This window comes from Arachis hypogaea, chromosome 16 (genome assembly GCF_003086295.3).
Source record: "Arachis hypogaea cultivar Tifrunner chromosome 16, arahy.Tifrunner.gnm2.J5K5, whole genome shotgun sequence".
Taxonomy (NCBI): domain Eukaryota; kingdom Viridiplantae; phylum Streptophyta; class Magnoliopsida; order Fabales; family Fabaceae; genus Arachis; species Arachis hypogaea.
The window spans coordinates 40,458,084-40,484,747 of NC_092051.1; the positions used below are offsets into that span (position 1 = coordinate 40,458,084).

Genomic DNA, 26,664 nt, shown 5'->3' on the forward strand with positions numbered 1-26,664 from the left:
TAGCGCCGTTACCAAAGAATGGAATGATCACGATTTCGCACACCAATAATCAGGGACCAAGCATATCTCCCTTCATGAGCAATTAGACCAAGGAGTTGGCTATTGATCAAGATCTGAGAGATTGAGTCACCAAGGGATTGGGGCTCAATCAATCATGATTACCAAGAGGTCAATGAGTTGCATGATTGAAGAGGATATGAGCTAGATTTAATCCAAAGAGAGAACATCTCCTGATCTCAATGAATTCCCTTATTCTTATCTTCTACTTTCTCTATAGCTTTCTTTACATTCTGCAATTTCCCTATTCCCATTTACTATTAAGTCATTTAAGTTTCTGCTCTTTAATTTTGTTGCCATTTTTAATTCTGCTATTTACTGCTTTTCTTTACTTTTGAGTAATTTATATTTCTGCACATTTACAATTCTGTAATAACAAGCAATTCTGCTTAGCTAGACTAATTCACCAATTAATTAAAGTTGCTCAAATCTATCAATCTATGTGGATATGATCCCATTCCACTGTGGGTTATTACTTGGCGATAATTTTGGTGCGCTTGCCAAAAGAACAGATTCACAAATTTTATAATGGGGTGTGAATTCCGGTCATCATATATATATATATATATACATACATAATACAACACATACTATCATCATCGAAATCCTCAATTTCACAACTCCCAAATATGAAAAATCACACAATACATACCCAAATTATTATTCTCTACATCATGTCATCTATACATATCAATTCCAACTAAACACACTATTCAAACTTAATGCTAGGGGCATTTAACCTAGGAATTCTCATCACACCTCATGGTACTTAAATGAAACTTAAACCATACCTCTTGGAAGTCAAATTTAAGCTCTCAACTTGTGAAATCTCAACAAGTCTCATCTCCAAGCTCTACCCAACCGTTCCACAATCAAATTCCAAGTTCCAAAAGCGTACCAATACTCTAATACACACATTACATACATATATCAACTTAGGGCTCACAAAATCTCATAAATTACAAGAGTTAGAGGGTTTCTTACCTTAACCCACAAAATTAGTTGATAGAACTCACCAATGACTCATACTAGAGCACTCCTAAATAATCAAAATCACAAGATTTCTTCAAAACCCACAACCAAATTTGAATTTAAAGATAAAATGAAAATTGGGCAGAGGAGAGAAAAATTCTCACCACAATACCTAAATAGAATTAAAGAGGGCAAGGAGAGCGATGCGTGGCTGCAAACAGCTCGTCAATCGGAGCTCTGGAGAGAATGTTATGGTGATTTAAAGTTTCAAGGAGGGTTATGGTTTCTCTCTTCTTCCCTCTCTTCTCTTCAACGTGAATCACACAAAAATGAGGGGTTGTGGCTGCTGAATGGCCATAATAAGGCTATATATATGTTGGGTCTAGAGCCCACTTGGGTCCGGTTCACTTGGTTTAGTCCGTTGGCCTAATTTTGGGCCAAAACCTTTAAGATTAACGTTTTAATGTGCACTTTAATTATTTTTACTACCTCAACAACAAATATTTAACTTTTTAAGATTTCTCACTCATAATTAATTTTCTCAGCTGTAATACCAGACATATCTCTACTGGTACTGTTGGTCAAATTTTCAGTGTGTGTTTTTCCACATAAAACTATATTTTTTGACTCAGAAAAATCTACTGAGTCCAAATATTATTTAAATCATCAAATTCTGATTGCTAAATTTTTTAACTATATTCGCTCATTTTTAATTTATTATTTTATTAATTATGATTTGACCAGATTTTACAGACAACTCTTCTATTCAGGAGGTCCCAGAGGAGGAGGAGGAGGAGGAGGAAGAGGAAGATCCAGAGAAAGACCCTGGATGGGCTGAGAGAGATGTACAGCCAACGAGCTAGCCACCTGCAGACCTGCCCAATGGTGATGTGTGATCTTGGAGTTAGACCATGACGACACCATACTTTTGGATGACATCCGGTTAGGCACGACTTGAGGAGCTTTAAAGAATTACCCATACTTTTGTTAGAGTATGGGAGGGGCTAGAGATGTCTACACGGCTAGGTTAGCCTGTGCACCAACTTAGAGGCTTTTTGGATGGGTCAGGTCCTCAGATGTCGGATGTACATATATGTATGTGTTATGTATCTATTATGAAGGGGTGTAGTGTACTTGAATCTGGTTAATGAGTTTGTGGATAATTATTCTCTGTAATATATACATATGTGTGTGTGTGAGGAGTATGCATTTAATATATGTACTTACTTTCTCTCATGATATATTATTAACCATCTTGTACGGACTACCTCGTCTTTTAAAAAAATTTCTTTAAAAAATAAAATAATATTACCCAAAAAGCACCGATGGATTTTTAACGACGATACATGCTTATACATTATATTAAAGCTATAAGGTAAACAAATTTGTAAAACTTTACTTCTAGTATGATCATGATGTATTGGGAGTTGGATCGTTACAATGTAAGTATTTGGAGACTCTATTTTTATTTTAGTCATTTTAATTCTATTTTTGTATTTCAATTATTTAAATTTTGTTATTTTCATTCAAGCACATGTCAATTTCTGTACATTTTAATACAAGTCTTATAATTTTTAATTCTTTATCTTTTGTACTTATTCTTTCTTACTTCTTGCTTTCTATAATTATTGTTTTTTTTTACACTTTTATTGGGCACGTTCTCTAAATCCTAATAACAACCCAAAAAAAAAGTCGTATCTGCTCCTTGAATTGATATCATTGATACAAACTTGGTCGACACATCCTGTCAAGGTATAAAAAGAAAAATCTAAGCAGAACAAGCCTCTAATATTTTCAATGTCTTATTTCTATTTCAAAATATTTTAAATAGATTAAATATTATCCTATCGGTAAATTTCACACAAATAATTAATAGAATGAATGATGTAGACATTATAATATTATTAATTAAGTAATATCCTATTAACAATTATATCTTCTTAATGGTTGATGAGCGGATAATTTATACCATTTTTGGCATTGTTTTTACATAGTTTTTAGTATGTTTTAGTTACTTTTTATTATATTTTTATTAGCTTTTATTCAAAAATCACATTTTTGGACTTTACTATGAGTTTGTGTATTTTTTTGTGATTTTAGGTATTTTCTGGCTGAAATTGAGGGACCTGAGCAAAAATCTTATTCAGAGGTTGAAAAAGGACTGCAGATGCTGTTGGAAAATAGACATCCTGGGCTTTCCAGAAATATATAATAGTCCAAACTTTGCCCGAGATTTGATGGCCCAAACTGGCGTCCAAAGCCAACCTAAAACTTTCTGGCGTAAAACGCCCAAACTGGCACCGGAATTGGAGTTAAATGCCCAAACTGGCACCCAAGCTGGCGTTTAACTCCAAGAACAGCCTATACACAAAAATGCTTCAATGCTCAACCCAAGCACACACCAAGTGGGCCCCGAAAGTGGATTTCTGCACTATCTGCACTTACTTACTCATTTTCTGTAAACCTAGGTTACTAGTTTAGTATAAAAACTACTTTTCGACTATCTTTTGGAACGATATGTAACTTTTATCATCTTTTCACGTTTGGAGCCTGGCCTCATGGCCATGCCTAGACCTTTTTCACTTATGTATTTTCTACGGTGGAGTTTCTACACCCCATAGATTAAGGTGTGGAGCTCTGCTGTTCTTCATGAATTAATGGAAGTACTATTGTTTTTCTATTCAATTCACACCTACTTCTTCTCCATGATATACTCTCGTACTTAATTCAGTTAAGTCAGAATGAAGGGGTGACCTGTGACAATCACCCAATCTTCATTACTCGCTTAGCCAAGATCCGCGTGCCTGACAACCACAAAGCGGTCTACATGATGTTTAACGTAGTCATTGGACGATAGTTGGAGTATATTCTCTTGGATATCTAATACACGGACCGAGTCCGTGAGATTAGTATCTTCGTGGTATAGGCTAGAATCATTGACAACATTCCTAGGATCCGGAAAGTCTAAATCTTGTCTGTGGTATTCCGAGTAGGATCCGAGAAGGGATGAGTATGACGAGCTTCAAACCTGCGAATGTTGGGCACAATGACAGTGTGCAAAAGGATCAATGGATTCTATTTCGACGCTAGCGGGAACCGACAGATGATTAGCCATGCGATAGCTGTGCCTGGTATTTTTCATCCGAGACGAGAAATCCGACAGTTGATTAGCCGTGCAGAAACATTTTCACTGAGAGGATCCTACAGCTTGCCATGGAAGGGAGCACGCATGGTTGGAAGAAGGCAATAGGAAAGCAGAGGTTCAGAAGCAACAAAGCATCTCCATACGCTTATCTGAAATTCCTACCAATGAATTACATAAGTAACTTTATTTTATTTTATGATTTATTTATCTTTTAATTATCAAAACTTCATAACCATTTGAATCCGCCTGACTGAGATTTACAAGGATGACCATAGCTTGCTTCAAGCCGAAAATCTCCATGGGATCGACCCTTACTCACGTAAGGTTTATTACTTGGACGACCCAGTGCACTTGCTGGTTAGTTGTGCGAAGTAGTGAAAAGTGTGAATCACGATTTCTTGTACCAAGTTTTTGGCGCCGTTGCCGGGGATTGTTCGAGTTTGGATAACTGACGGTTCATCTTGTTGCTTAGATTAGGTAATTTTATTTTATATTTAAGCTTTTTATTTTTAATTTTGAAAAAAATAAAAAAATAATAATATAGTTTTCGAAAAGTTCAAAAAAAAATTTTGTTCTTCAGAATTTTTAAGAATGAATTATAGAGTTTCATAAGATATGTTGAAGCCTGGCTGGCTGTTAAGCCATGTCTAATCTTTTGGACCGAGGTTTTCACTTATCTTTGCCGGAGCCTTTTGGTTCCCATCAATTTGGCTGTTGTATGTAATGCTCTGCTAAAGCTTGGCTGGCCATTTGGCCATGTCTAATTCTTTTGGACCGAAGCTTTAGACTAACATTGCATAATTCCTGGAATTCTTATTAAATATTCTGTATCTCTTTATTTCTTTTTCAAAAAAATTTTTTGAAAAATATAAAAAAAAAATCATAAAAACCAAAAATATTTTGTGTTTCTTGTTTGAGTCTTGTGTCAAATTTTAAGTTTGGTGTCAATTGCATGCTTTAATTTTTCTTTAATTTTCAAAAATTCATGGATGTGTTGTTTCTTGATCTTCAAGTTGTTCTTGATGATTTCTCTTGTTTGATTTTTAAATTTTCTTGTTTTGTGTCTTTTCTTGTTTTTCATATGTATTTTCGAATTATTAGTGTCTAAAGTAAAAAAAAAAAATTTAAGTTTGGTGTCTTGCATGTCTTTCTTTTCTTAAAAATTTTCAAAAATATGTTCTTGAGTGTTCATCATGATCTTCAAAGTGTTCTTGGTGTTCATCTTGACATTCAAAGTGTTCTTGCATGCATTTATTGTTTTGATCTTAAATTTGTATGTTTTGTTTCATTTTTGCTGTTTAATGAAAAAAAGAGAAAAACAACAAAATGATATCTTTTTTTCTCTCTTTCTTCATTAATTCATAAAAATAAAAAATAATATCTTTCCCTTATTTTACTCATAAATTTCGAAATTTTGGGTTGACTTAGTGATAAACCATTATTTTATGATTTATATTATGTTTAATTGTGTGGTTTTATCAAATCTTTACCCACTTATTCATATGATTAGCATGTCTTTACAATTCCTTCCCAAAAATCACTCCATGGTTGAAAACTTGCTTCCTAGAGACTTTTAATTATGTATTTTAATTCTCCTTTATCCCATTCGATGCCGTGATCCGTGTGTTAAGTGTTTCATGCTTCATAGGACACCAATGCTTTGGAAATTGGAGAGGAGGCTTGCAGAAATAGAAGGAACACAAGAAACTAAGGAGATGACCAGCGAGAAATGACGCGAGCGCATGGCCCACGCGAACGCGCGAAATAGAGAATTCGCAACGACGCGGATGCGTGCCTGACGTAAATGCGTGGATTGGAGTCTGCACAAATGACGCGAACATGTGAACGACGCGAACGCGTGGCAAGGAAAAAGCTGAATGACGCGAACGCGTGGACGACGTGTACGCATGACCTGCACGATCTGCAGAAATAACAGAATATGCTGGGGCGATTTCGGGCCGCATTTTGACCCAGCTTTCGGCCCAGAAACACAAACTAAACCTAGGGAACATGCTGAAACTCAAAGACGCATCCACACACATTCAGATTCATCACATTAGGATTACTCTTAGTTTTAGATCTGAATCTAGATTAGTGTTACATTGATAGTTTATGCTTTTGCTTTGGATTGTGGATGTTGAAGAGCCATTACTTCCGTTGAAGACATTACTTTAGTTTGTTTCTTTACTCCCTTATTTTTAATTAGTTACTCATTGACTCTGTTAAGATAATTATGTTGCGTTTTGAATTTATTAATATATGAAGTTATTTTTATTTTAATTAATTTTAATTCTCTATTTTATTTTATTTAATTATGTCTTCTCATATTTTTATGATTATTTCTTTCATATCAATGGAGTAAAATTTCTACTTGACATGGGGTTGATTAAAAGGAGATACTTGAGTTGGAATGCTCAATTGCTTGGTTGAATTGGACGTTGTTAGCTAATTCCATACCTACTAACACGAGACCTCCCTAAGGGAGAGGACTAGGAATTGAGGGTAAGAGTTAGTTTAATCACCATACTTTTCCTATTTAGTAAGGGGTAACCGAGTGAGAACAACAACCTTTTTACACTACACTACACTTGAGAAGATTCCAACAAGGATAGAAATTCTATTTAATTATTCCCCCAGTCAAGGCCTTTTATTCAGAGTATCAATAACTATTCTTAGTTCATTTTCATTGCTTTAATTTTTAATCATTTTAATTACTCGTTATCAAGACTCAATTTTTCTTAAAACCCCTAGTTAATAAAATAGCACTCTTTCCTGCAACTCGTTGGGAGACAACCTGGGACTCATACTCCCAGTATTTTATTTCTAAAATTTGTGACAACCCTTTTTTAAATTGGTGAGGCAAATCTTAGCCGGTTAAGAGCTATACGTGCAACGCTGTCCTCTTAATTGAAATCTCTAAATTGGTTAACTTCTGCCACGCATCAATTTTTGGCGCCGTTGCCGGGGAGTTGCAATAGTGAGCTAAATTATTAATTAATATATATATTTTATTTTTATTTGCATATTTTATTTTTATATTTGTTACCATGAGTTACATGTCTTTCTCATTGAATGACGCGTTCATTGCCTGATCCGAGTTTAGTCCCATTTGATCCTGAAATTAAAAGAACTCTTTCACATATTAGACAAACTCGACGTCGGTTAGCCTCTGAGGGTGGTGAAGTGATTATTATCAATTTACCAGTCTCATCTGAGGGCGAATCTGAACTGCCATCTGAGAGCGAGACAAGGTCATTTACTACTGATCCAGTTGATTTACGTGCAGGAAACATGGAAGCACCTAGGAGGATTACTCTCCAGGAGGCAGGAGCCCCAGATTTTACACTGCAGCCGTATCAAGTGCATCACCCGACTGCAGCTGCAGATTTTGAACTAAAAACCTAACTTATCAACTTGATGCCCAAGTTTCATGGCTTACCTGCTCAAGAGCCTATCAAGCACCTTAGGGATTTCCAGACAGCCTGTTCTACTGTTAGGCGTCATGGTGTAGATGAAACTTCTATTCTGTTAACCGCTTTTTCATTTTCTCTTGAGGGAAAGGCGAGAGAGTGGTACTACTCCCAACCTGAAGTAACTGTTATCAACTGGGATACACTCAAGAGAGAATTTTTAGAAAAATACTTCCCAGCTGAAGTCACAGATAGACTGAGAAAAGAGATCTCTTGCATTGTTCAAGGTGAATCAGAGACTCTCTATGAATATTGGGAGCGCTTCAACAATCTACTGGACGCATGTCCCCATCACATGATTGGTAAACTAGTATTGATAATCTACTTCACCCAAGGCATGAACCCCCAGGATAAGACTACACTGGAAGGTGCTAGTAATGGTTCTTTGAAAAAGTACAAAACCGTAGATGAAGCATGGCAACTGATCAGCGACTTAGCTGAGTCCACTAGGAATCACAGACATAGGCGCCACCATCCCAAGGTTGTTGCCAAAGTTTTTTCTAGTATTGAAACTACTGCTCTCACACAGAGTATATGTGAAATGACCAACTTACTGAAACAAATGAAGTTGAATCAGCAACAGGCACAACAAGCTCAACCTTTACCACAACAAAGCCAACAGTTGGTTCCACAAAGAGTATGCGAGATCTGTGTTGATTATAGTCATTATACTGATGAATGCCCACAGCTCCAGGAAGACAACACTGTGGCAGCCACTCACAACTTCTATGACCGCCCGAATCAAGGATACAATCAACAAGGTGGCAACTACAACCAAGGTGGCAACAATAACCATGGATGGCAGGACAACTCCAACCAAGGATGGAGAGATAATTCTACCCATGGCTGGAGGGATAACTTTAACAGAGGAGGCAGAGACAATAATGGAAACCAGAGGTGGAATAATAATAACAACAACAGACAGCAGAATCAGAACCAACCTTACAGGGCACCTCACCTCAGACAATCACAAGGACCCCAGCAAACCCAACAACAAGTTTCTCAGACTGCTTATTCTAATTCCTCATCAAATGACGAGATGCTCCGTTCTCTTGCACAAGGACAACAAGACATGCAGGCGCAGCTGAACTCTAGCCTGAATGGCTTGACTGCCACTTTACAAGATTTCGTCTCCCGGATGGATCCCTCACTTAATTCCACACATCAACCTTCAAGCTCTAATAGAATTCCTTCTCAACCACTACCTAATCCCAAAGGTGGCATCAACGTCATCACTTTGAGGTATGGAACCACATTACAGGAGAGGAACCATGAGGAGCCAAACCCACCAGAAAACGTGCCAGCAGAGGATGTGATGGAAGTGGAAGATGCTGAAGAAGAAGAGGACGTACAAAACATAGTTGAAGAAGAAGAAGCTCAAACACAGAATGAAGCCCCAAGGGATGCTGAAGCTACAAACCATGCCCATCCTATCCCATTTCCGCCACTTGCAAGGAAGCCCAGAAAATAGATGGAACTTGACTCCAAAATGGTAGAAATATTCAAAAAGGTCGAGGTAACTGTTCCCCTTTTTGATGTTATTCAACAGGTACCTAAATATGCAAAGTTTCTAAAGGATTTGTGCATACATAAAGATAAGATTAATGATTAGAAACTATTCCTTTAGGTAGTTCTATATCTGCTTTAATGGGGGGAATACCTGAAAAATATAGTGATCCAGGTCCATGTATGGTTAGTTGTACCATTGGAAGTGTGATATTTTCTGACTGTATGTGTGATTTAGGAGCATGTGTTAGTATAATGCCTTTGTCTATATATGATACTTTGAGGCTCCCTCCCTTAAAAAGGTCGGCAGCTCGTTTTGTGTTAGCAGATAAAAGCATTATTACAGTAGTTGGAATTGCTGAAGATGTACTAGTGAGCATTAAGGGACTTACATTTCCCATTGATTTCTACATCCTGGAAATGCCCCCTAATGACTCAAGAAGACCATCATCAATCCTGCTTGGAAGACCATTCCTGAAGACTTCAAAGTTCAAGCTGGATGCATTCTCAGGAACTTACTCTTTTAAGATAGATGACAGAACAATGAGTTTCAGTTTAAATGAAGCTATGAAGCATCCTCCGGAAGATCATTCTATCTTTTAGTGTGACATTATTGATGAAATTGTAGCTGAAGTTCACTAGGAAGAATTAGAAGAGAAGTATATGGAGCAAGATCCAAGTCTGGGAATACTTTCTGAAAACAATGAGAAGACTTTACCATTATCACCCGCCCCAGATGATCCAGAGCCTAGCTATGAGCAGAAATTAGAGTTAAAGCCCCTTCCTCCACACCTCAAGTATGCTTACTGGTGTGCGAAATCGTGATCATTCCTTCCTTAGTAACGGCGCTAAAAACTATATACGCACGTTCATGTTTCTTAACTCTGTTTCACAACTTCATACAACTAACCAACAAGTGCACTGGGTCATCCAAGTAATAAACCTTACGTGAGTAAGGGTCGATCCCACGGAGATTGTCGGTTTGAAGCAAGCTATGGTTACCTTGTAAATCTCAGTCAGGCGGATTCAACTGATTTTATGAATTGATAAGTAAAAGATAAATAAAATATAAAATAGGATAGTGGTACTTATGTAATTCATTGGTGAGAATTTCAGATAAGCGTATAGAGATGCTTTCGTCCCTCTAAACCTCTGCTTTCCTGCTGTCTTCATCCAATCCTTCCTACTCCTTTCCATGGCAAGCTGTATGTTGGGCATCACCGTTGTCAATGGATACTTCCCGTTTTCTCAGTGAAAATGGTCCAAGATGCTCTGTCACGGCACGACTATTCATCTGTCGGTTCTCGATCATACCGGAATAGGATCCATTGATCCTTTTGCGTCTGTCACTACGCCCAGCACTCGCAAGTTTGAAGCTCGTCACAGCCATCCCTTCCCAGATCCTATTTGGAATACCACAGACAAGGTTTAGACTTTCCGGATCTCAAGAATGGCCATCCATGGGTTCTAACTTATACTACGAAGACACTAATAACTCGGACTCGGTCCCCTGTATTAGATATCCAAGAGATATCCATTCAATCTAAGGTAGAACGGAAGTGGTTGTCAGGCACGCGTTCATAAGTTGAGAATGATGATGACTGTCACGATCATCACATCCATCATATTGAAGTGCGAATGAATATCTTAGAAGCAGAATAAGTTGAATTGAATAGCAAAACATTAGTACTTTGCATTAATCTTTGAGGAACAACAGAGCTCCACACCTTAATCTATGGTGTGTAGAAACTCTACCGTTGAAAATACATAAGTGATGAAGGTTCAAGCATGGCCGAATGGCCAGCCCTCACAAAATTCTAAGATAGCATAAAACTAATCAAAGATAATGTAAATACAATAGTAAAAAGTCCTATTTAAACTAAACTAGTTACTAGGGTTTACAGAAATGAGTAAATGATTCAGAAATCCACTTCTGGAGCCCACTTGGTGTGTGCTTGGGCTGAGCATTGAGCTTTACACGTGTAGAGGTCTTTATTGGAGTTGAACGCTATTTTGTAACCTGTTTCTGGCGTTTAACTCCACTTTGCAACCTGTTTCTGGCGTTTGACTCCAGAATGCAGCATGGAACTGGCGTTCAACACCAGTTTACGTTGTCTATCCTTAATCAAAGTATGGACTATTATATATTGCTGGAAATCCCTAGATGTCTACTTTTCAAAGAAATTGAGAGCGCACCATTTGGAGTTTTGTAGCTCCAGAAAATCCACTTTGAGTGCAGGGAGATCAGAATCCAACAGCATCTGCAGTCCTTCTTCAACCTCTGAATTTGATTTTTGCTCAAGTCCCTCAATTTCAGCCAGAAAATACCTGAAATCATAGAAAAACACACAAACTCATAGTAAAGTCCAGAAATGTGAATTTTAATTAAAAACTATTAAAAATATACTAAAAACTAACTAAATCATACTGAAAACTATGTAAAAACAATGCCAAAAAGCGTATAAATTATCCGCTCATCACAACACCAAACTTAAATTGTTGCTTGTCCCCAAGCAACTGAAAATCAAATAGGATAAAAAGAAGAGAATATACTATAAATTCCAAAATCTCAATGAAACTTAGCTCCAATCAGATGAGCGGGACTCGTAGCTTTTTGCCTCTTGAATAGTTTTGGCATCTCACTTTATCCATTGAAGTTCAGAATGATTGGCATCTATAGGAACTCAGAGTTCAGATAGTGTTATTGATTCTCCTAGTTCAGTATGTTGGTTCTTGAACACAGCTACTTTATGAGTCTTGGCCGTGGCCCTAAGCACTTTATTTTCCAGTATTACCACCGGATACATAAATGCTACAGACACATAACTGGGTGAACCTTTTCAGATTGTGACTCAGCTTTGCTAAAGTCCCCAATTAGAGGTGTCCAGGGTTCTTAAGCACACTCTGTTTTTGCTTTGGACCTTGACTTTAACCGCTCAGTCTCAAGTTTTCACTTGACACCTTCACGCCACAAGCACATGGTTAGGGACAGCTTGGTTTAGCCACTTAGGCCAGGATTTTATTCCTTTAGGCCCTCCTATCAACTGATGGTCAAAGCCTTGGATCCTTTTCAGTACCCTTGCCTTTTGGTTTTAAGGGCTATTGGCTTTTTGCTCTTGCCTTTTGGTTTAAAGAGCTTTTGGCTTTTTCTGCTTGATTTTTCTTTTTCTTTTTTTTTTGCTATTTTTTTTCTCGCAAGCTTTCTGTATTCACTGCTTTTTCTTGCTTCAAGAATCATTTTTATGATTTTTCAGATTATCAAATAACATTTTTCCTTTTTCCTTATTCTTCAAGAGCCAACATATTTAACATTCATTAAACATCAACTTCAAAAGACATATGCACTGTTCAAGCATTCATTCAGAAAACAAAAAGTATTGTCACCACATCAAAATAATTAAACTAGTTTCAAGGATGAATTTGAAACCATGTACTTCTTGTTCTTTTGTAATTAAAACAGTTTTCATTTAAGAGAGGTGATGGATTCATATTCATAACTTTAAGGCATAGACACTTAGACACTAGGGATCATATAGTAAAGACACAAACATAAATAAAACATAAAGCTCAAAAATCGAAAAAAATAGGAAAATAAATAAACAAGGAGATTGAGGAATGAGTCCACCTTAGGGAGGGTGGCGTCTTCCTCTTCTTGAAGAACCAATGGTGCTCTTGAGCTCCTCTATGTCTCTCCCTTGTCTTTCTTGCTCCTCCCTCATAGCTCTTTGATCTTCTCTAATTTCATGGAGGATGATGGAGTACTCTTGGTGCTCCACCCTTAGTTGTCCCATATTGAAACTTAATTCTCCTAGGAAAGTGTTGATTTGTTCCCAATAATTCTGTGGAGGAAAGTACATCCCCTGAGGCATCTCAGGGATTTCATGGTGAGAAATTTCCTCATGTCCATGATCTCTTGTTTGCTCCATCCTTTTCTTAGTGATGGGCTTATCCTCTTCAATGAGGATATCTCCCTCTATGCCAATTCTAGCTGAATTGCAGAGGTGGCATATGAGGTGAGGAAAGGCTAACCTTGCCCAAGTGGAGGACTTGTCAGCCACCTTGTAGCGTTCTTGAGGTATAATCTCATGAACTTCCACTTCCTCCCCAATCATGATACTATGGATCATGATGGCCCGGTCTACAATAACTTCAGACCGGTTGCTAGTAGGAATGATTGAGCGTTGAATGAACTCCAACCATCCTCTAGCTACTGGTTTGAGGTTAAGCCTTCTTAGTTGAACTGGCTTGCCTTTTGAGTCAATTTTCTATTGAGCTCCTTCCACACATATGTCCATGAGGACTTGGTCCAACCTTTGATCAAAGTTGACCTTTCTTGTGTAGGGGCGTGCGTTCTCTTCCATCATTGGCAAGTTAAACGCCAGCCTTATATTTTCCGGACTGAATTCTAAGTATTTCCCCCGAACCGTGGTAAGCCAATGCTTTGGATTCGGGTTCACACTTTGATCATGGTTCCTTGTGATCCATGCGTTTGCATAGAATTCTTGAACCATTAGGATCCCGACTTGTTGAATGGGGTTGGTGAGAACTTCCCAACCTCTTCTTTGGATTTCAAGACGGATCTCCGGATACTCATTCTTTTTGAGTTTGAAAGGAACTCAGGGATCACTTTCTTCTTGGCCACAACTTCATAGAAGTGGTCTTGATGGACCTTAGAGATGAATCTCTCCATCTCCCAAGACTCAGAGGTGGAAGTAATTGCCTTCCCTTTCCTCTTTCTAGAGGTTTCTCTGGCCTTAGGTGCCATAAATGGTTATGGAAAAATAAAAAGCTATGCTTTTACCACACCAAACTTAAAATGTTTGCTCGTTCCCGAGCAAAAGAAGAAAGAAAGAAGTAGAAGAAGAAGAAAAATGAAGGAGAGGGAGAGATAGATGGTTTCGGCTAAGGGGAAGAAGAGAGGATTGTGTTGTGTGAAAATGAAGAAGGAATGAAGGGTTTATATAGGAGTGGGGAGGGGTTTAGGGTTCGGCCATTTAGGGTTGGGTTTGGGAGGAAAATTTTTTTGAATTTAAAGGTAGGTGGGGTTTTTGGGGAAGAGAGGATGGATATGATTGGTGAAGAGGTGATCGGGAAGAGTGATTGAGTTGATTGGTGAGGGGTATTTGGGGAAGAGAGTTATGGAAAGGTGTGAAGAGGAGAGAAGAAGTAGGTGGGGATCCTGTGGGGTCTACAGATCCTGAGGGAATCCTGTGGGATCCACAGATCTTGAGGTGTTTGAGGATTTCTCATCCCTGCACCTTTTAGACGTGTAAAACGCCCCATATATGCAATCCTGGCGTTTAACGCCAGACTGCAGCATGTTTCTGGTGTTAGACACCACTTCCTTGCTTCTTTTGGGCGTTCAACGCCAGTCCATAGCATGTTTCTGGCGTTGAACGCCAGTATAGTGCATGTTTCTGGCGTTAAACGCCAGTCTGATGCTTGTTTCTGGCGTTTAACGCCAGCTTTTCTCTGGGCGCAATACTGGCATTTAAATGCCAGACTGCTGCTTTTATCTGGCGTTTAAATGCCAGTAAGCCCTTCCTCCAGGGTGTGCTATTTTTAATGCTGTTTTTCATTCTGTTTTTGATTTTTCAGTAGTTTTTGTGACTCCACATGATCATCAACCTAATAAAACATGAAATAACAAAGAGAAAATAAAATAAAAATGATTAAATAATATTGGGTTGCCTCCCAACAAGCGCTTCTTTAATGTCAATAGCTTGACAGTGAGCTCCCATGGAGCCGCACAGATAATCAGAGCAAGGTTGGGACCTCCCAACACCAAACTTAGAGTTTGGTTTTGGCCTCCCAACACCAAACTTAGAGTTTAACTGTGGGGGCTTTGGTTGACTCTGCAGTGAGAGAAGCTTTTCATGCTTCCTCTCCATGGTTACAGAAGGAGATCCTTGAGTTTTAAACACAAGGTAGTCCTCATTCAGTTGAAGGACCAACTCTCCTCTGTCCACATCAATCACAACTCTTGTTGTGGCTAGGAAGGGTCTTCCAAGGATGATGGATTCATCCTCATCCTTCCCAGTGTCTAGGATTATGAAATCAGCAGGGATGTAAAGGCCTTCAACCTTTACTAACACGTCCTCTACTAGTCCATAAGCCTGTTTTCTTGAGTTGTTTGCCATCTCTAATGAGATTCTGACAGCTTGCACCTCAAAGATTCCAGTTTCTCCATTACAGAGAGTGGCATGAGGTTTATCCCTGATCCAAGGTCACATAGAGCCTTCTCAAAGGTCATGGTGCCTATGGTACAAGGTATTAAGAACTTTCCAGGATCTTGTTTCTTCTGAGGCAATCTCAGTTGATCCAGATCACTTAGTTCATTGGTGAGAAAGGGAGGTTCATCTTCCCAAGTCTCATTACCAAATAATTTGGCATTCAGCTTCATGATTGCACCAAGGTACTTGGCAACTTGCTCTTCAGTAACATCTTCATTCTCTTCAGAAGAAGAATACTGATCAGAGCTCATGAATGGCATAAGGAGGTTCAATGGAATCTCTATGGTCTCTAGATGAGTCTCAGATTCCTTTGGTTCCTCAGAGGGAAACTCTTTGTTGATCACTGGACGTCCCAGGAGGTCTTCCTCACTGGGATTCACGTCCTCTCCCTCCCTTGCAGGTTCGGCCATGATGATCAATTCAATGGCCTTGCACTCTCCTTTTGGGTTTTCTTCTGTATTGCTTGGGAGAGTACTAGGAGGGGTTTCAATGATCCTTTTACTCAGTTGGCCCACTTGTGCTTCCAGATTTCTAATGGAGGATCTTGTTTTATTCATGAAACTTAGAGTGGCCTTAGATAGATCAGAGACTATGTTTGCCAAGCTAGATGGGGTCTGCTCAGGACTCTCCGTCTTTTTCTGAGTGGATGATGAAAAAGGCTTGCTATTGCTAAACCTGTTTCTTCCACCATTATTAAAGCCTTGTTGAGGCTTTTGTTGATACTTCCATGAGAAATTTGGGTGATTCCTCCATGAGAGATTATAGGTGTTTCCATAGGGTTCACCCATGTAATTCATGATGAGACGCAGAAGTTGGTGAATTAAAAATTATTAAATTGGTTGCATTGCAAGTATAGTTCTTAACTCACCGAAAATCTGCCTATCAATTTAAAAGTATGTCACAGAGAATTTCAATTAAAAATTACTGGGAGTTTTAAGTCCCAGGTCGTCTCCCAACGAGTTGCAGAAAAGTGTGCTATCTTATTAATCAGATGTTCCAAGAAGTTGAGCTAAGTAAATTGGGATGTAAATTGAGGAAATTTAAATAATATGAATAAAAGCCTTGACTGGGAGTTGATTAGTTGGAATCTCTATTATGGATGGAATGATTTTAAGATTGATTTATAATTAATGGTTGCTCTGTTTGGTTATCCTTTACTATGTAAGGGAAAGTCAAACAAGTTGGGATGCTAGATCTGTTCACAAGTTGCAACCTACTTAGTTCAAAGGGATTGGCGTTGGTGACAGGATAACAATCCAACAATTAACCCAATTACAAATTTTCTTTCAATCCTTCCAACTCAAGAGTTCCTTTTTAATCAACTCCCCATCAAGTAAAGAAACTACTCACGCATTGTAAATAATAAATCCATAACACATGAAAGGGGATTAAAGGAAGACATGATTATTGGAATTGAAATTGAATTAAAAATAAATAATCCTCGCATTAAATAATCATAAAATTATCTGAATGACAAAATTGAACAAAGCAAAGAACATGGAAGAATGAAACCAAGTTAAGAAAACAAACTAGAATGATGAAGTCTTGATGAGGAAATAACTCTTCTCAATGTTCCAATGCTAAGACCAATTGAAAATTAAAATTCTAAAAACCTAGAGAGAAAAACCTTAGAGAGTAAAAACTAGATCTAAAACTGTCTCTGAATGAATGTGTTATTTGTTTCTGCATGTTCTCTGACTCTAGTCTTCTGTTCCGGGCCGAAAACTGGGCCAAAATAGGGTCCAAAATCGCCCCCAACGAATTCTGCAGGTTATGCAGATCGCACATGTCACGCGATCGCGTCATCCATGCGGACGCGTCATTCACGTTTTTCCTCGCCACGCGTTCGCGTCGTCCACGCTACCGCGTCGCTTGGTCTTTCCAATCCGCGTGGCCGCGTGAGCCATGCGGCCGCGTCGCTGCGAATTGCTCTCCTCCGCACGGTCGCGTGAGCCATGCGACCGCGTCACTTCTCGCTGGTTATCTCCTCAAATTCTTGTGTTCCTTCCATTTTTGCTAGCTTCCTTTCCAATCTCCAACTCATTCATGCCCTATAAAGTCTGAAACACTTAACACACAGATTACGTCATCGAATGGAATAAAGGAGAATTAAAATTGAATAATTAAAGTCTCTAGGAAGCAGTTTTCAAACATGTAATAAATTCAGGAAGGAAATCTAAATGCATGCTAATTTAATGAATAAGTGGGTAAGGATCATGATAAAACCACACAATTAAGCACAATATAAACCATAAAATAGTGGTTTATCAACCTCCCCACACTTAAACATTAGCATGTCCTCATGCTTAATTGAAGGAGATAAGGAAATAAGTATGAACATGTAGAAACTCATGAAATGCAATGCAAACCTATATATATATATATATATATATATATATATATATATAAATGCAACTATATGGTTCTTGTCCACTTGATCAAAAGTAAATAGGCTCTTCAAAACAATTACAAATCAAATTCCACTAATTTTATCATTACACAATAAAACAGATAAAAGTGCAAGAAGATAGCTTGTGAGAGCAGGGAACATGAAAATTCAAGCTTTGAACCCTCACTGATAATGTATGTACGCTCTGATCTCTAGTGTATAGGGTGATCACTCTATCCTTCTCTAATCATGCTTTCTAACTTTTGTTCTTCTCCTAACCAATCAACAATAGTTAATACACCAATGCAAACATCATGAGGTCTTTCCAAGGTTGTAATGGGGCTAAGGTATAGGTAGGGGTGTATATTTGGTCAAGTGAGCTAATAAATTGAATCTTTAATTAACCCAAGCTCTAACATAACTTGTACACACTTAATGTCATCTTTAAAGTTCATACCTAGCTACCCAGAATTCCCTTTTTCAATCATACTCATGTATCAACTTATTTTTTTTGGTTCTATCATATGTGCATTGATCTTCGAATTCTGAATTCAACATTGGGATAATTTTGTCCCCTTATTTATTGATTTTGATTTTTTTTAAATAAAGCTTGTCAATGCACATAGATTTTTAATTCTTGTAGTTTCACATGAGTAGGTATCCAAATTCCCCTTAAATTTTTATGACACATTCTCTTAACAACTTTTGTTCCCACAATTTTCCATACTTAACTAGCACACACAATTCTATCTTAAGCTAACCAAAGATTCAATTTGGGATATACAATTGTTTTTCGGCTTAAGGTTAGTAATGTGGTAAAATATCGAACAAATGGGAATTAAAGGCTCAAAGTGGTTAACAAAGGTAATTGAAAAGGGTAGGCTTAATTTGGATGAGTGAGTTTAAATAAATAATGGCCTCATTCATGTGCAAGCATGCAAATATAATAACTATTGGACATATAAGATAAAACAAAATATAGATTACAATCATAGAGAAGTAAACACACAAGAATGAAATAATTATGGTTAAATAATGTAACCATTCATAAAGGCTCAAATCTTTCACAGGTTGTGTGTTCTTTAACTCAAATATCATGTTCTAAATACAACTCAAGCAAATTTATCATAAGAATATTTGAAAAATTAGTGAAATTTTGTTCCAAAGATAGATTTTTAAAAGAAACTTATTGTCTTTTCAATCAAGTAGAACATGCATGCAATTATCCTAACCTATGTAATTTATTCTATTCTATAAAGGAAAGAAAATCTAACTAAAATATCCTAATTATTGGTGCTAGAGAAGAGAAATTACCTCCGAAAGTCAGGTACTGACCGACCTCCCCACACTTAAGGCTTTGCACCGTCCTCGGTGCCATCTATCAGGAACAGGGGTGGGCTGGTAGCAGTATCTCCACAGTCGGGGCCGTCAAGGCTCCCTGTGCTGGTAAAGGAAGTGGAGTCCGGGGTGTCTGAGTCTCTGAAGCGTCCCTTGAGTAGCTCCTTGAGGTGTTTGAATCGGCGCTCGTTACGGCGCTCTCTCATCTTTTCTTTTTGTTCTTGCCGATCCAACCGTTCGATTATCTGTCGGAGCAAGTTCTCAGTTGTAGATGCTTGTGGTGTCGAAGAAGGATTATCTTCAACTGGAGCAGTAGGAAGGCTTGTAGTGGCTGCTGAGAGTCTGAGGTATTTCCCGTTAGGGACATACTGATCATCCCGTGGAAGCATGGCTTTGGTGTCCCCAGCTCTGTAGGAGACTCCGGCTGCTAAGACAAGATCTGAGACCAAGGCGGGGAAAGGTAAGTTGCCCACAATTTGCACGTGTTCCATAGCATTCCAGATATGTCTTGCGAGATTCAGAGGTTGGTCTGTAAGGATGCACCATAGTAGAACAGCCATGTCTGCAGTGAAGGAGGACTCATGAGTGCTCGGAAAGACGTAATGGGACATGATCTGTGCCCATACGCGAGCCTCCAAAGTAAGTGCTGAAGCCAAGATTCCCTTAGGGTGGGTACGGTGGTATCTGTAGATCCAATGGCTGCCAGGTAATGTGATGACTCTGAGAACAGAGTCCCAGTTGAATTGGTATCTCTGGCGCTGAAGGGTGGCTACTTGAAAAGCGTCCATTCCTGCTGGAATAGGGGGAAGATTCAGAGCTTGCTGAATGGCCTCTTCTGTGATGGGGACTTGCTTCTTCCGGACATAAACAGACTACAGGGTCGGCATGTAGAAGTTGGAGTAGAACTCAACTACCCAAGAAAGATTGACCTGTCTTGGCTGTCTCCGTAGGAAACCCCATTGTCTTTGCTCAATTTGCGGCTCAACAAAGGTGGCAATATTGGACAGGAGGATAAGAAGGTATTCATTGTTATAGTTCCTTTCTGCCAGGATAGGGAACATCTGCTCACAGTAGCGATTGGAAAATTGCGCAGCGTCCTTTGCTGGAAAGGCTTTCTCCTTTTCGTCAACCTTTATTATCCTCTTAACTCTTTTTGTTGAGGGCTTGACGGCGGTTGAAGAAGGCTCTGCCACTAATGCTCTTTTAGTTCCTCTTCTTGCTGGTGGTTTGGAAGTTGCTTTCTCCTTTCCTTTCTTGGTGGCCATCCTGAAAGAAGGAAAGAGAAAGAAAATTAAATTTAAAGAGATATACAGCAAGGAAGGAAAACGGAAAAAGGGGGTGATGGATGCACATGAAGATATGCTGAAATTATCACATGCTCGCGAGTACGTGTGAGAAGCCAACTATGGAAAATAGTTAGTGCATGTAAAGACAAATGAATGCAAGGTGTTTATTGGCATGCTGGCAAAGGGCATGAGTAGCATAGACCAAGCAATACTTTGTAACAAACCATCACGTTTGTATTGACAATTAAATTCAATTAATAAAATAATAAGGGAAAGTTGTGAAAAGCAAGCATTGAATAGTAGAGTAAAGTAATGTAGAAAAGTGCATAGGGCTATATAGGCTTTTTCACAAACACATGGCATGCATGGTAAATAAGATATAAAAAGTATGAAATTGAACATGCAAGCAATCCCCTTAAAAGTAATAATAATTGTCAAATAAATTGTAACAAGTCACAAGCATATAATGAGGGATAATGACTCAAAAATTTTCTAGCACCATGTAAAAAGGGAAAGAAGAAAATAAAATACAAAAGTGAAAAGAAAAAAGAAAGAAAAAGAAAATAAAAATGTATATAATATAATAAGAATGATGGAAAAGAGAAGAAGGAAGAAGAAAGTAAAACCCTGTTAATGGTGGTGAGAGGGATAGAGAGTGAAAGGTGAGATAGAAGGGGGAATGGGGAAGGAAGAAATAAGAAGGGAAAAGAAAAATTAGGATTTGGGGGAGAGGAAGATAAGATATGTGGCAATTTTAGGTTGAGCTGTGCGACGCATGCGACGCGGCCGCATGGGGCACGCGTTCGCGTGGGTGCGCGTCAGGTAAGGGGACGCGATCCCGTCGGTCATGCAGTCGCGTGACCCATGTTACGCTGCTGGCGCGAGTGCAGCCTCGCTCCAGCACAACTCTCTATTCGATTTAATTTAATTGCCAAATTGGGGTGACGCGATCGCGTGGGTCACGCGATCGCATGAGTGTGCGTCAGAAAATAGATGATGCGGCCGCGTCGGCGACGCGGTCGCGTGATAAGGATTGTACTTCCAGCACCAATCCAGCACTACTCTTGCACAATATCTCAGTGTGCACCCTTTTACGTCAAAAATTCAGGGAACGCGGTCGCGTGGGAGGCCATGGTTCCCATGCGACGCGAACGCGTCAGGGACGCGATCGCGTGGGTCGATTCGTGCCATTGGCACACCTCCAGCCAGACTTCAGCCGAACTCTCTGTTCGTTTATTTGTTTTCTCCACCCTCTTTGCGACGCGGACGCGTCGCTGATACGATCGCGTCGCACGGCGAAAAACCCCTTTTCTTTTTTTTTTTTGAAATATAAAGACATGTAAATGAAAGAGCACGAAAGCACTAATAAAGAGAAGAGTTATAGAAGAAAAACTAAAAGTGAAGAAAAGAACAATCATACCGCGGTGGGTTGTCTCCCACCAAGCACTTTGCTTTAACGTCCGTAAGTTGGACGCTCCACTAGCTCAATCTGCTGCGATGTGGGGATCTTCCAAGCGGAAGATCTCCAACTCTTTATTTTTCTGCACCTTCTCACCATGGTACAGCTTCAGGCATTGGCCATTAACCTTAATAAGTTCAGAGCTCGAAGGATGGCTTAGGTGATAAACTCCGTACGGTTCAGCCTTCTCTACTCTGTATGGACCTTCCCATTTTGATCTCAACTTACCGGGCATGAGCCTTAGTCGAGATTTGTAAAGGAGGACAAAATCTCCAGGTTGAAACTCTTTATTCTTGATGTTTTGATCATGCACAGCTTTCATTTTTTCCTTGTAAATTCTGGAGTTCTCATAAGCTTCTAGGCGAAGGTTCTCCAGTTCTTGCAGTTGCAATTTCCTTTCAGCTCCAGCGTTCTCAATTTCCATGTTGCACTCCTTAACTGCCCAGAAGGCTCTGTGTTCTATTTCAACTGGGAGATGACAAGCTTTTCCATAAACCAAACGGAAGGGACTCATCCCAATGGGTGTCTTGTATGCTGTTCTATATGCCCACAGTGCATCTTGTAGCCTGGTGCTCCAGTCTTTTCTATGAGGCTTTACTATCTTTTGCAAGATATGCTTAATTTCTCTGTTCGACACCTCGGCTTGCCCATTAGTTTGGGGATGGTAAGCGGTTGCAACTTTATGGATTATCCCATGCTTCTTCATCAATCCTGTTAGTCTCCTGTTACAAAAATGGGTGCCTTGATCGCTCACGATCGCTCGTGGTGATCCAAAGCGACATATAATATGGTTTCTCACAAAGGAAACAACAGTGTTAGCATCATCAGTGCGGGTAGGAATTGCTTCTACCCATTTGGAAACATAATCCACAGCTAACAATATATAAAAATATCCATTAGAATTTGGAAATGGACCCATGAAGTCAATGCCCCAAACATCAAAAATTTCACAGAAGAGCATATATTGTTGAGGCATCTCATCCCTCCTGGATATATTACCAAATTTCTGGCATGGGGGGCAGGATTTACAAAACTCAGCAGCGTCTCTAAAAAGAGTAGGCCACCAGAATCCGCAGTCTAAGATCTTTCTAGCTGTTCTTTGAGGGCCAAAATGTCCTCCACTCTCAGATGAGTGACAGGCCTCTAAAATGGACTGGAATTCTGATTAAGGCACACAACGTCTAATTATCTGGTCAGTGCCACATCTCCATAAATATGGGTCATCCCATATATAATATTTAGACTCGCTTTTCAGCTTGTCTCTTTGATGTTTAGAAAAATGTGGAGGAAATGTGCGGCTAACTAAATAATTAGCAACAGGTGCATACCAAGGGATTACCTCAGATAATGCTTGCAGGTTGTCAAAAGGAAAATTATCATCTATAGGAGTAGAATCATCCTTAATATGTTCAAGGCGACTCAAGTGGTCTGCTACTAAATTTTGATTACCACTCATATCCTTTATTTCTAAATCAAATTCTTGTAACAGCAGTATCCAACGTATAAGTCTTGGTTTGGATTCCTTTTTAGCTAATAGATACTTTAGAGCTGCATGGTCCGAATACACTACTACTCTAGTACCAAGTAAATAAGCCCGGAATTTATCCAGAGCAAAAACAATAGCAAGGAGCTCTTTCTCAGTAGTAGTATAATTGGACTGGGCAATGTCTAAAGTCTTAGACGCATAGGCAATAACAAAAGGATCCTTACCTTCGCGCTGAGCCAGCGCTGCTCCTACTGCATAGTTGGAAGCATCGCACATGATTTCAAACGGCTGACTCCAGTCTGGTCCTCTCACAATTGGGGCTTGAGTTAGAGCAGTCTTCAGCTTATCAAATGCTTGTTTGCAATCCTCACTGAACTCGAACTCAATATCCTTCTGCAGTAATCTAGATAAGGGAAGTGCCACCTTACTAAAGTCCTTAATAAATCTCCGGTAGAAACCTGCATGGCTAAGGAACGAACGGACTTCCCTCACAGAAGAGGGGTAAGGTAAACTAGAAATAACATTCACCTTTGCTGGGTCTACAGAAATACCATTATTAGATACCACATGTCCTAATACAATCCCTTGTTTTACCATAAAGTGACATTTTTCGAAATTCAATACAAGGTTTGTGTTAACACATCTATCTAATACTCGAGATAATCCATCTAAGCAAAGGCTAAAAGAATTACCATAAACGCTAAAATCGTCCATAAAGACTTCCATACAGTCCTCAATAAGATCAGAGAAAAGACTCATCATGCACCTTTGGAAGGTAGCTGGTGCATTGCACAAACCAAAGGGCATTCTCTTATAAGCATAGGTCCCAAAAGGACAAGTAAAAGTAGTATTTTCCTGATCTTCAGGAGCTATATGAATCTGGAAATAACCTGTGTAACCATCTAAAAAGCAATAATGTGATTTACCTGACAGGCGATCCAGCATTTGATCAATGAATGGAAGTGGGTAGTGACTCTCCAATGCAGACTCTCCAAGCATTCTGAACTCTAGTTGCTATGAGCTCTCCATGCTCACTCTTCACTGTAGTGACTCCAGATTTCTTGGGCACCACTTGTACTGGGCTTACCCATTCACTGTCTGAAATGGGATATATGCTACCTGCTTCTAATAGTCTGGTCACTTCCTTTTTGACAACTTCCAAGATGGTGGGATTCAATCTTCTTTGGGGTTGACGGACAGGTCTTGCTCCCTCTTCTAGAAATATTCTGTGCTCGCATACTTGAGGGTTGATTCCCACTATGTCTGCCAAACTCTACCCAATTGCCTTCTTATGCTTCCTCAGTACATCAAGTAACTGCTCTTCTTGTTGAGAAGTCAGTTCCCTTGCAATAATAACCGGAAGCTTCTGCTCATCCTCAAGATAAGCATATTTGAGATGTGGAGGGAGAGGTTTCAATTCTAACTTTTGATCATGGGCGGGCTCTGGATTATCTGGGGCTTGTGAAAATGGCGAAGTGCTCCCATTGTCAGTTAAGAGGGTCCCCACACTTGGACCTTGTCCGGTGTACCTCTCTTCAAACTCTTCCTCTTGAATTTTAGTCACACTTTCGTCTATGACATCACACTGGAAGATAGAACGATCTTCTGGGGGGTTGTTAATGAGTCCATTCAGATTGAAGATTACTATGCGGCCATCTATTTCAAAGGAGTATGTTCCTGAAAAAGCATCCAATTTGAATTTTGATGTCTTCAGGAATGGTCTTCCAAGTAGGATTGATGATGGCTTATCTGAATCATTGTGGGGCATCTCCAAGATATAAAAATCAGTGGGAAATGTGAGCCCTTTAATGTTCACCAAAATATCTTCAGCAACTCCAGCCATTGTAATAATGCTTTTATCTGCTAACACAAAACGAGCTGCTGACCTTTTTAAGGGAGGGAGCCTCAAAACATCATATATAGACAAAGGCATTATACTGACACATGCTCCTAAATCACACATGCAATCATAAATTACTACACCACTAATAGTACAACTAACTATGCAAGGACCTGGATCACTACATTTTTCAGGTAATCCTCCCATTAAAGCAGATATAGAACTACCTAAAGGAATAGTTTCTAATTCATTAATTTTGTCTTTATGGATACATAAGTCTTTTAGAAACTTTGCATATTTAGGTACCTGCTGAATAACATCAAAAAGGGGAACAGTTACCTCAACCTTTTTGAATATCTCTACCTGGGCTTCCTTGCAAGTTGTGGAAATGGAATGAGAGTAGTGTTTTCTGTGGTGCCTGCGCTTTTTGGTGCTTCCTCCTGTGGTTGAGCTATCTCTTCTTCAGCTATGTCCTGTATATCCTCTTCCTCTTCAACATCTTTGATTTCTACCACCTCTTCAGCTGAGGCGTATTCTGGTGAGCTTGGTTCCTCCTGAATCCTCTCCTGCAGTGTGGTTCCGGACCTCAGGGTGATAGCATTAATGCCTCCCTTTGGATTGGGTAATGGTTGAGAGGGGATTCTAGTGGTGCTTGAAGGTTGGTTACTAGAATTTTGTGCTGATCCAAGCTGTGTCATAAAAGCTTGCATAGTAGAGGTGAAACCATTCAGACTGGCATTAATACTATTCATGATGTTACTTTCCATGGTCTGTTGTCTTTTCTCAAAAGATTGCAGTAGGTCTTCAGTAGAAGGTAAAGAAGAATAGGTAAATTGAGAGGTCTGCTGCTGATTGTTCTGTGGTCCTTGGTTCTGCCTCAGGTGAGGTGCTCTGTAAGGTTGATTTTGCTGCCTGTTATTGTTATTGTTCAACCTCTGATTTCCCTGATTATCTCTGCCTCCTCTATTATTGTTGTCCCTTCAATTCTGGTTTGAATTGTCCTGCCATCCATGGTTATTACTTCCACTTTGATTGTACCCTTGGTTGGGGCGGTCATAGAAGTTGTGAGTGGATGCCACCATGTTGTCTTCTTGTTGGAGCTGCGGGCATTCATCAGTGTAATGGCTATAATCAGCACAGATTCTGCAAATTCTTTGTGGGACTAGTTGTTGGTTTTGCTGTGGTGGAGGTTGAGCTTGCTGAGCTTGTTGATTCAACTGTATTTGCTTCAGCAAGTTGGTCATTTCACAGATGCTTTGAGTTAGAGCAACAGTCTCTCTGCTAGAAGATACTTCTGCAACAGCTTTTGAATGGCCTTACTTTTGTCTGTGGTTCCTAGTGGATTCAGCTAAATCACTGATCAATTGCCAAGCTTCATCAGTGGTCTTGTACTTCTTCATAGACCCATTGCTGCACTTTCCAGTAAGGTCTTATCTTGGGGCCTCATACCATGTGTAATATAGCTGAGTAGCACGATCTTGTC

General features: G+C 39.3%; 1 non-coding gene across 1 annotated transcript; it reads right to left on the reverse strand.

Moving 5' to 3' along the window:
* Window positions 1–7,837: 7,837 nt before the first annotated feature.
* LOC112761107 (small nucleolar RNA R71) lies at window positions 7,838–7,945 on the reverse strand. Its single transcript, XR_003181518.1, has one exon. It is a non-coding gene; the product is annotated as a small nucleolar RNA R71 (small nucleolar RNA).
* Between the last annotated feature and the right edge of the window lie 18,719 nt (window positions 7,946–26,664).